At 43.6% G+C, this 11,338-nt stretch overlaps 1 long non-coding RNA gene across 2 annotated transcripts in view; it reads left to right on the forward strand.

The window, feature by feature from the left end:
• The window catches only part of LOC109283656 (uncharacterized), a 43,902-nt gene extending 35,494 nt beyond the window's left edge, over window positions 1-8,408 (forward strand). The window contains exons 4-5 of one of the 2 annotated variants that reach the window (XR_009461750.1): window positions 59-4,098; window positions 5,915-8,408. This is a non-coding gene — a long non-coding RNA (uncharacterized LOC109283656). Of the gene's footprint in view, window positions 1-58; window positions 4,410-5,914 lie in introns of those variants that run through there. The other variant, XR_002090919.2, reaches the window with a different exon arrangement.
• Window positions 8,409-11,338: the final 2,930 nt, after the last annotated feature.

The following is an 11,338-nucleotide window of genomic DNA, read 5'->3' on the forward strand; positions in this document are numbered from 1 at the left end:
AATAGTGTTAAGTAGAGATATGGTTACCTGCAACATATTCATCAACTTTACCCTGCAGAGTAAGATCTTCAGAGTCTACAGAGCTTCAAAGACTGCAGAGTGCTTACAGACCAGCTAAGTATTACCCAAATCTATATGATTTAGGTCTTTTTTCTAGTGGGTCTGCTCCCAAATGTAAACTCAGAAAATACTAGAAGATGGTTGGGAAACAAGGCTTACCACAAACAACTTGTAGAAATTTTGAAATAACATCCTTAGATGAGCTACAGAATATCTAGCTGCCACCACATGTCTTCAAATTATAGGCCTACTTCAACAGCCCGCTAAAGACAGTGAAAGTTTTGCATGCGGATCTTGTCCTCTGATGTTTATTTTAAAACTTGCCAGTAAGTTGGGTCTGTTAAGAGATTAACGGGTAATATAACTGTGGATTTGTCTAGTTTTGCATTAGGTTGTCATAGCTGAAATTCACTGACATGTAAAAAATAGTCATCGCTTTTCATTTATGTGGTGGTGGTGCTGACAGGTGTTGACTGACTGTCCACAGCTTTCAAAAAGATATTTTTACTATATGTTCAGATAGAGTTCTAGCACATTTCTGTCTCATACTGGACACTTAAAAAGGCAAACAGTCTAAAGCAATACTTTGTAAACTTTTTTATCACAAGTACATTTCCCAACCAGGTAAAAGTGATAGGTACATACCAGCTATTCTCCAGCATACCAAGTCCCTCCAGCAAAGAACTTGCATCCAATAACTGTGTTAATTTCTGAATATAAAACCAAATTTTGTTCTCAAACTTGTATAACCACCTTCTCTTTGATAGGGCTTCACTGTGAGGTATGTTTTTAAGTATTTCATCCATAGTAAGCTGTATAACCAACGGAGGGAAGAAATCACAAGATGAATATTTTAATAAGTTTAAAAATCACCACAGTCACAAAGTAAACACCATTTGCATTTAATCAGCTTCTTAGCAGTGTTGCAAAACATACTCACCATCTGTCAGGCATCTACTCCCAAATACCAAAAGCTGCTATCCTAATAAAATGTGAAATAAGCCATCTCCATAAAATATTTGATAAATCTATAAAAGCAGAATAGCGCATAATAAGCAACCCCATAAAATCCATGAAACATAAGCTTTAGTCATTAGATTTCATTGTTTCTCAGTTTAACCAAACCAAACAGATAATTAAGCAATTATTTTAACAGTATAGCCCAGTTCATGTCATAAAAAAATCAATCAAGTTTTAAAGATAATTAGGGGAAATCATCAGAGGGTGATATGACAATGGCACCTTGTTGATATTTTTATTAAATTGCAAACAATGAATTAACTTATCTTGAAATTATCCTGAAATGAACATATTTAATCTGTGATAAAACCTCCCAAATGTTACTCTTCGGTTCAAAAGAGAAACAGAACTGCTTTGTATCATGGTCATTAAGAGCAGTACATATGCAGTCTATTAACAATGCTACTTATTTTAAGGACCGCAAAGTCATAAGGTAGATAAGGATCTCCCCAGTAAATGTGTCACATGATAAAGTATTCTTTTAATGGGTATATTGACTTATGGAGCAAATCCTACTTGCCTTACTCCCAGCAAAATAAGTGAAGGGAAAAACAGTCATTATCCTTAGCAGTACTATTTGCCTAAATCAGGCAGGATTTGGCCCTAAAGTTAAAATGATGTAATTCCCAGAGGAATGAAGAGAAATAATTAAATACAGAAAATATACATCAAACAGTAGTGAATACATTTCTTGGTTTCTGAAGCCTAACTTGGGAGGTATGGGCATTAGTCTCTCTCTCCTCATAAACTTTTATTTTTTCAATCCAGTAATATCTGTGAGTTTCATATAAATACTTGTATAGCATACAAGAAAGGGCTGAGGGAAAAAATGAAATCCCTGTGAGTTGAAACTTAATAGATTGCAGTTGGTTGTTCCAAATTGTTTGTGGTTAAGAGCGTTTAAAGTTTTAAAAGCTGAGTATTATTATAGTATGAATAGGTCAGGATTTTTTCTTCTGCCGAATAATTTTTACCAGGAATTTTCACCTTGAACAAAAACAGGACCTGAACGCAAACAGCAGATGCTAATTTTAAACACTTTTTTGTGGAATATGTTTTACTGAAAGTATCTGGAAGTTGAAGGACTTGATTTTCAGCAGCAGCAACCCCTCTGGTACCACACTGTCTGCCTTATACAACTCTAAGGCCAGTTGGTACAGCCTTCTTTCCTTTGAGCTCTTAAGCATATTGCTTCATGTCCAAACCTCCTCTTTTGATGTCAGTTTACTTAACTAAGGACACAGTGGGCGCCTCTACATGAGACACTACTGCACAGTGGTTACTGCACATTTAGTTAGAATTTGTATCAGCAAGTACTAACTAAATGTGCAGTAACTGGCATTACTGTGCAGTTGTGTCAGCAAACATCTTTTAAGTGATGCTACTTCACAATAGCATATTAGCACTGTCTGTGCTATGACCTGCTACTGCACAATATTATTCAGCTACTGCACACTCAGTGTTTTGTGTAGATGCACCCAGTGGCAGGGAGAAACTAAAACTACATAGGATCTCTCTTGACCAAACTAGAGCAGCCTCAAGGATGCTAGCTTGCACCAGTGTTGGTATTTTGGATGGATGCAGGGGGTGGGGGAGGGCAATTGCCAACCAATGGTCAGTGTCAAACCGGTGAAGGAGCACATAAAATGGCTGAATGTCTTCAGGTCGGCAGGACCAGATGGCCTACACTCAAGAACACTGAGGGAATTGGCTGGAGTCATTGCAGGACCATTGGCAAAGGTATTTGAAGACTTGTGGTGCTCAGGAGAGGTCCTGGAAGACTGGAAAAGTTGCCAGTCTTTATGAAGGGGAGGAGGGAGGATCTGGGAAACTATAAGTCAGTCAGTTTGACTTTGATACTGGGTAATTTTTTGGAAAAAATTATCAAGAAGTCCATTTGTGGAGACTGGAAGAAAGCATGATGCTGAAGGATAGCCAACATGGTTTAATTGCAGGCAGATTGTGTCTGACCAACCTTATCTTATTCTATGATCCAGTAACGAACCACTTGGATGTGAGAGATGCTTTTGATGTCATACACTTGGATTTTAAAAAGGCCTTCAATATGATTCTCTTATAAAAAAAACTGGGGGATTGTGGGCTGGCAGAGTCCATGGTCAGGTGGGTTGGGAACTGGCTAATGAGTTGAACCCAGGGAGTGTTAGTGGATGGGTCTGTATCATCTTGGCAGGAGGTGGCCAGTGGTATCCCTCAGGGTTTGGTTCTGGGATGCATTAGCCAATGTGTCATGAGCAGGGCTAAGGAAGTGATACTTCCTCGCTACTCAGCGCTGGTGAGACCCCAGCTGGAGTGCTGTGTCCAGTTCTGGGCGCTGCACTTCAAAAAAGATGTAGAGAATCTTGAAAGGGTCCAAAGAAGGGCCACAAGAAAGATTGAGGGTCTGGAGGACAAATCTTATGAGGAAAAACTAAGGAATCTGAGACTGCTCAGCCTAGGGAAGAGAAGACTGAGGCGGGACTTGGAGGCCATCTATAAGTATGTAAGGGGCATATATCGGGAGCTGGGAGAAAAACTATTCACTAGGGTGCCCCAGGGGAGGACAAGAAGCAGTGGCCATAAACTGTTAGAGAATGTTGGATGTAAGGAAGAACTTCTTTACAGTGAGGATGACCAGAATCTGAAACAGACTTCCCAAGGAAGTGGTAGAGTCCTCAACCATGAAAGTCTTCAAGAGGAGACTGGACAGACACTTGCTTGGATCATTTGGGATCAGAGTGGAGGGGGTTGGACTTAATGATCTTTTGAAGTCCCTTCCAGCCCTTAATTTCCATGATTCTATGATGCTAAGAAACCATTTTTCCAGGCCGGGATTGCAGGAGCCCTGTGTACTCTGTGATTATATCTCCTATGCAGGGGAAAAGGAAGGAAGAGGTAGATGTCGTAAATATAGACATGCTAGCTTTACAACCCTATGAACACTCAACCAGCTTGCTATCTCCTGTACCCTCAAAGCACCACAAACAGGACATAGAAGAGTTAAGGATGTTTGCCTTTTGAGTACGTAAAACAAACTAGTATCTGATAAAACAAATGCTAGCATATATTGCACAATTAAAACTTTTAAGGGAAATTAATGTTAAGCTTCTTTCTTTTTCCAGAAATGACCAGTGAAATGAACAAAATAACAAAAAACTCCTTCTCTCTCCTACTTTATAATTTATTTTACAAGAGTTAAAATTTTTTTCTTACAGCCACACAAAAAAGAGCTCTCAGATTTTCTTTAATGTGAGATTGTTGAGATGATATTGTCTCTGAACTGCTTGCTAGATGTTTGTATTAAAAAAGCGTTAATAAAAACCAAAAAGAGAGTTTTGAATAGCCTGACAGAAAATCACTTCCCTTCCTCAGGCTGTGGCATTATGCACCTAACAAGCTTCTCCAGTCATCTATAAAATCATCCAGAGAAAATGCATGCATATAGAATCATCCAGAGGAAATGCATGTTAGACAGGAGCTGAATTTCTAATGTAAAAAAAAACAAGCCACACCCTTTTTGTTACATCAGACTTTTTAATGCAAATATAGAAGCAAGAGAGAAAAGAAATAGAGAAAATGCAAACATTTTGTTCCTTTGGCGGTCATTGTTAATATTTAGCGGGCCAATAGCCTACAAGTTGAACGTGGTACTGAAATGCAACAGAAGAAGAATAGAACATAGAACTTTTATTGGATACAACAGCAAGGCAAAATAGATCAGCATTAGAGGGTTGCTGTCCGCTCAACATATTTGGAGTGCAGACTCATAGGGGGAGCCTGCTTCCAGTTTCCAGTGGTATTAGGGATGAAGCCAGTATAAATCCAGTTGTCACACAGGAACAAGTTATAGTATATATTAAATCACCAAAAAATACTTTTAAATAACATTAAGGGTATGACTTAAGCCCGTAAAAGCTAGGAAATTCAGCGTTAGGGCTGAAACTCTGTCCTTAACTCACCCTATTGTATTTAGGTATCATAGGATATACCTGCATGAAACATGATGGCTTTGGTTCCTAAGCCTTTGTGCAAACTCTTATCTGTATGAGACAGGTTTTACCAATATAGCTCTAGCTGAAGCCTCCAGGTGCAAATCCAACCTGTACTCATATGGACAAAATGGGAGAATTTGTTTAATTTTAATGAATTATTATTTATCTAATTTTCTATGATTCTATGTATGACACAGTTTACCTGTTTATCCTTGCATATCTTGGCACCTGGCATCAAGTCAGTAGCTTCTTTCCAGGGACATGGGGAAATGAGGTAATCAATGAACAAGTATATGTTGAATGCATACAATAGAGGCAAAAACAAGAAAATAGGTTATGCCAAATAAACTGGTATTGAAACAATGGATCACTGGGTAATTTCATCTACACATGAAATTACTGTGAATGAGTAAATTCTGGCATATATCATGCCAAAGTTTGTTGCTCTCTAGCACTGCATTTGCACGTGTGCCCGGGACTACAGCATATGCAGCCAGGTTAGAGCAGCCTTGGCTTGCAGGGGAGCCAGAGGGTCAGCTTGCCAGTCTGGGGTTGCTGTAGCCCAGGTCAGTGTGCTACAGATGGACTGGCTGGGGCACGAGGGTGCTCCAGTGCAGGGCTAGCTGTCAGGCAGCCCCTGCTCTGAAGCACCCTTGTGTCCCATCAGCATATACATGTGCATCGTGGTGCACTAAATAACAGCACCATAGGATAGTATTTGTTTTGACATGTACTGACCTACAGTGGCATTTATTAGTTTACTGCAGCATAATAGGGTCACATGTGTAAATGCTGAGACTTTACTGTGGAGCTAATTAGGTAACTGCAGTAAACATCTTGTTTAGATGCGCCCACTGTGGATGAGAAGACTGAGCTGAATTGACATTAGGACCTGGATGTTATTTTAGAAAGAGGACTGGATGTTATTTGAGAAAGAGGAGAGCTGTTGCAGAGAACTGGCTTCAGGAATAAGAAGAGGCTTCATTGTTCAGAAGAGCAGCCAGGAGCTGCCGGTCAGAGATCCTGGGCACCTTGAAGGATTCTGGCTCAGAGAAGACAACTATGGAGTTCAGAAACTGAAGTAGGGAAATGTGCGCAAGTGTTTATTATTTATTATCTATGTTTTGTCCTTGATAAAGCAAAGAATAATTGCTTTTTGGAACCTTTGAACAATCTGTGCTGAGGGAGTTTGCTGATATGATTGCAGAGCCATTGGCCATAATCTTTGAACACTTTGGTGATCAAGAGGGGTCCCAGATAATTGGAAATGGGCAAATGTAGTGCCTATATTTAAGAAAGGGAAAAAGGAGGATACAGGGAACTACAGATCAGTCAGCCTCACCACAGTCCCTGGAAGAATCATGGAGCAGACCCTCAAGACGTCCATCTTGAAGCACTTGGAGGAGAAGAAGGTGATTAGGAACAGTTAGCATAGATTCACCAAGGGCAAGTCATGCTTGAACAACCTGATTGCCTTCTATGATGAGATGACTGGCTCTGTGGATGGGGGAAGACCGGTGGATGTAGTGCACCTTGATTTTAGCAAGGTTTTTGATGCTGCCTCCCACAACAATCTCCCAGGCAAGCTGGGGAAGTATGGGCTGGAAGAATGGACTGTAAGGTGGATAGAAAACTGGTTGAAGTATCAGACTTAAAGAGTAGTAATCAATTGCTTGATGTCTAATTGGCAAACAGTATCAAGTGGAGTGCCCCAGGGGTTGGTCTGAGGGCTGGTTTGGTTCAATGTCTTCATCAACGACCTGGAAGATGGCATAAGCTAAGAAAGGCTACCCTAAGGAAGGCTGCAGATCACACCAAGCTGGGGGGAGTAGTAGATATGCTGGAGGGTAAGGCTAGGACTCAGAGGGCACACCCACACATGCAGGCACATGCGCTTGCAACAGCTCAAATAGAAGCGGTGCAAATTTGAGCCGGGGCTTTTTGCCTCAGCACACATGCTCAGACATGCACTTTGTTGTGGAGTAAATTGTGCCACTTGGGACAAAATAACCCTGCCTGGCTCCTCACAAATCTGCAGCCAGGGGGAACTAGAGCCTGGGGCCAGCACCTGTCCTGGCCCCAGCAGTACAAAAAACTGCCCTGGCAAGTAGGTCAGGGCCACTGGCTCTCAGAAGCTTCTGGGGTCCAGCCAACTGGTACCTGGGGACAGGACCCCTTGTCCCAGTTGGACTGCTGAAGCAGCCCTGAGAGTTTCCTGCACCCTCTACCCACTGTAGCCATGTGGCAGTGGGGGCTGCTGCCTGGCTGTAACCTGCTGTGCACCTGCCAGACCTGGATGGGGACTGCACAGCCAGTAGAGGCATCTACCCCTCTGGGCCAGCTTCCATTTGGCTGTGGTTGCAGGTTTGGCCTTTGTGCAACACTACTGCCATGCGTGCCCCTGCCTGGCCATCTGGGCAGCTATTGCCCAGAAGATGTTCCCAGTGTGGTGGCCTGATTTGAACTGTCAAAGCATGTCCTCCTGGCCCGAATTGGCCAAGAGGTCAGCCACCTTCAGCTGGGTCCAAGATACCAGCCCTGAGCAGGCAGGGTCCTGCCACTGGCCTCCCTAGCAGGAATTCTGGTGTTCCCTATTTGAAAATTGAAAAATCCCTGATAAAAAATCCCAAAGTCACTCTGTAAAATACCCCAAAATCCATGTTCCTCCATGATCAAAACAAAAGACCACTATATATATATAGAGAGAGAGAGTGACAGACAGAGAGACAGCAATCAGTTGGGCATGTTTTATTGATATATCTACAGTGTTAAAGCAATTTGGATGCCTAGCAGTGTCTCTATCATTATAAAAAAATGAATTCTAAATACCTCTATGTTTTTCTGCCCCCCACAGGGACTACAGCCCCTCACCAGGTGTTACAGTCCCCCCCACAGGGGCTACAGCCCCCCACCAGAAGTTACAGCACCCCCAACAGGGGCCAAATGGCCCCCACAGGGGCTACCAACTCCCCTGCAGGGCCCACATGCCCCACCCCAACCCCCGATTGTTGCCCCACCAGGACCCATCCCCTGCTGGCTCCTGCAGCTCCCCTCAATAGCTGCCCTACCCATCCCCACCCCCTGCTACCCCAGACCCCCAAATGGCTGTCCCACCCAGCCCCAGCCCCCGGTTGCACCCCCAGCCCCCTGAGAGCTGCCGCCCCCAACTGTAGGCTCTGGCACTTAAAAAAAATGCCTCTATTCACCATAGAAGTAGGTGCTGTTCTAAGCAAAGGGCAACGGGGGGCAGCAGGGCCCAGAGGGCTGCTGGGGCTGTCACCCCACCCCACTGTGCAGGCAGGGCCCCAGTGACCCAGACGGCAGCTAGAAATGCTGGGGTTTTGGTTTATTGGGGTTTTTTTAATTGTGGGGATGCTGGGATGGGGGGGCAGTGATCAGGGCCCTGGGGAGGATGGGGCCAGGCAGGGATCAGAGGGGCTTGGGGGGCAGGCAGAGGATGGGGCCAGGTGGGGCAGGGATCAGAGGGGCTGGGGGAGGTAGTGGGCCCAGCGGGGGTCCCCCCATGGTCCCCTCCCCTCTCCTCCAGCCCCCTGACTCCTTACTTAGCAGAAGCTCTGCTGCTGGCACACTGCCTGCCCTACACGGGCAGGCAGCATGCTTCAGCACCAGGGCAAGGGCCAACCACAGGGATGCTCTAGCAGCCAGAGCATCTCTGTGGAGGACCCAGCCTCTGGTTGCCTCAGGGTACAGTTGGGGACAGTGCCCTGCCCCACTTTTTTTCACTATGTTTTTTTTTTACCCCTGGATATCCAGGGGTATAATTTTGCATCCGTGCAGCAAACTTGAAGTCGGGGGAACCTTTTCCCATTCCCTCATGTGCATCTTACAGTGTCTCAGAGGGGTTTGAGATGCTGCAAAAGGCATGTGCGGGTCATCTGGATGCGTCCAGAGTAACCTAGAAAAATTGGAGGAATAAGCCAACAGGCATCTCATGAGGTTCAACAAGGAACAGGTTACCCAGAGGGGTGGTGGAGCCTCCATCCTTGGAGGTTTTCAAAGCCCGGCTATACAAAGCCTCGGCTGGGATTATCTAGTTGGGGCTCGTCCTGCCTTGAGCAGGGGGCTGGACTAGATGACCTCCTGAGGTCCCTTCCAACCCTAACTTTCTATGATCTGTGTATCTATTTTTTTCAATTCCTGCAATTCTTAAACAAGCTAACTAGGCCTGAATTCAGCCTTGCAATATCATGTGAAGCTCTGACCCTCTTACTAATTACAGTTCATTCTGTGCTGACTGCCCATGTCCTGTAACAAAGCCGTCAATGAAAGGCTCTGCAAGAACAGACAGAAATCTGTCTCCTTCCCCTCAGCCATCCAATACCTTTCTCACAGAAAGGAAAAGGAAGCGAAAAAAGCTCAGTAGCTCTGCTCCTCCTACTTCCAACTCTTCTTGTGTTCAGTGAGGACAGATCCTCCCTCACCTATTCTTCTTCCTTGCAAGACCTGGCCTGAGACAGGGAAGGTGAAGAACACCTGGAGTAAACCCACCAGCCTGGAATAAGTGACAAGAGATACCCCTGTAGGCTCAGAATGGGAGCTGAAGAGCAAGCCCCAAGAGCTGAGGAGAAGTTGTGGGGACTGGGGATATGAGATATTGGATGGAAGCTCTAGTATCAGATGTCAAAAATCATTCTCCTTAATAAATGTAACAGAGAGCAAACCATAGTAACTATCATACACACATACACACTATTGGTATGTGAAAGTAGGATCTGCACTATGTAGTGAAGAAGTTTCAACGCTCACCTGAACCAAGTACTCCCTTGCAATGTCGAGAACTGGCTTAGTTCTTTCAAAATAGAAATTATGACTCATTACAAGTTTTCTGGGCTAGATCTTAAGATTTGCAGTGGAACGTCAAAACCAGGTGTCTTTTAAATAGCATCATGTTTATTAACAAAAGGATGATATGGTTCTCCAAAGTCACCTGTGGCTCTGTGCCTCCATATAGTAGTATGAGCTGAATTAAGCTGAGCAAGGGAACTCTTCATTTCATTCAGAGGAATAGTTTTATCAACAAGGCAAAGCATAGCTATTTAGTAGCATGAAACTAAGTGAAGTTAATAGGATTCACTTGTTTAAATCCCTCAGGACACCTTTGAAACTGTTGTGATTAATATTTTTTGAAAGTATGATTGCAGAGTTTAATTTCCCTAGTTCTAAATTAAACCGTGTGCATGTAAACATTTATTCAACTAAAAAGTCATTTATTCAACTAAAAAGACCTGTCAGATCAAAAATGCACTTTATTAAAATTGTCTTTATATAATCAGTGTTTTGGTTGAGGATCAAAAAATGGCTTAAAACTCACATAGCACCCCTCATCTCAGATGCACAGCACAGTACCCCACCCTTCATATGAAGTCCAGTGTTTTATGTTTTGTAAAGCAGGATTTAGCTTGCAGGGCTACCACAACAACACTTTTCCATTTCCACTCTTCATATAGGCTTGCACCATCAAGTAAATACATACACTCATGCAAATCTTAAATCCAAACGGCCGGTTTGGACATATGTTTTGGAGTGAATACTATAGGGTTATTTGAGTGAAAACTAAGCTGCCAAATGTAGGGGAAAGCCAAACAAGCACCAAAATGTTTATAAACTTGGCCAAATATGTCCTAAGATTTTTTATTGGGGGGGGAGGGGGGTAATACCAGCTATTTTACAATGCAAAAGTATTAATGCCCCAGTACAGTAACAATGTAACATAGTTCTATGTTATGGCTAGTCAACTCAACAAAAAAGCTAATCCTAGCTACATTTACATCTGCCAAACTAAGCCAGAACATTTTTAACCCAGTTTAATTAACACCATGTTTTGTAACTCTAGTCATCATCATTGGGTTGCTTTTCCAGAAGACCTCTCAATCCAGAAAGCAGTTTCATCTGTTCATTTTCATACTCATCCAATCCCATACTTAACAACCAAGCTTTGAATGAACTACATTTTAGGCCTGTGTGAAATGGCTAGCATTTGCCTCGAATTCAGATTCGGCCAATTCGGGGGACAGTGATTCAATTTGGTGATTTGAATCACTGTCCCAAATTGATTCCTCCAAATCAAATTCGGAGATTCAGCTGCTGCTGAATCTCCGAATCACCCAGGCCCATCTCCTGCCTGCTCTCCCAGCCCAGCAATGGCTGTCCCACCCATCCCAGCTCCCAGCACTTAGGAAAAAAAAGCCCCGGCTCCCTGCCAGGGGGGGGCGATCCCTGCTGCCCCCCACTGCCCCACGCTGCATGGA

This window comes from Alligator mississippiensis, chromosome 4 (assembly GCF_030867095.1).
Source record: "Alligator mississippiensis isolate rAllMis1 chromosome 4, rAllMis1, whole genome shotgun sequence".
NCBI classification, from domain to species: Eukaryota; Metazoa; Chordata; order Crocodylia; family Alligatoridae; genus Alligator; species Alligator mississippiensis.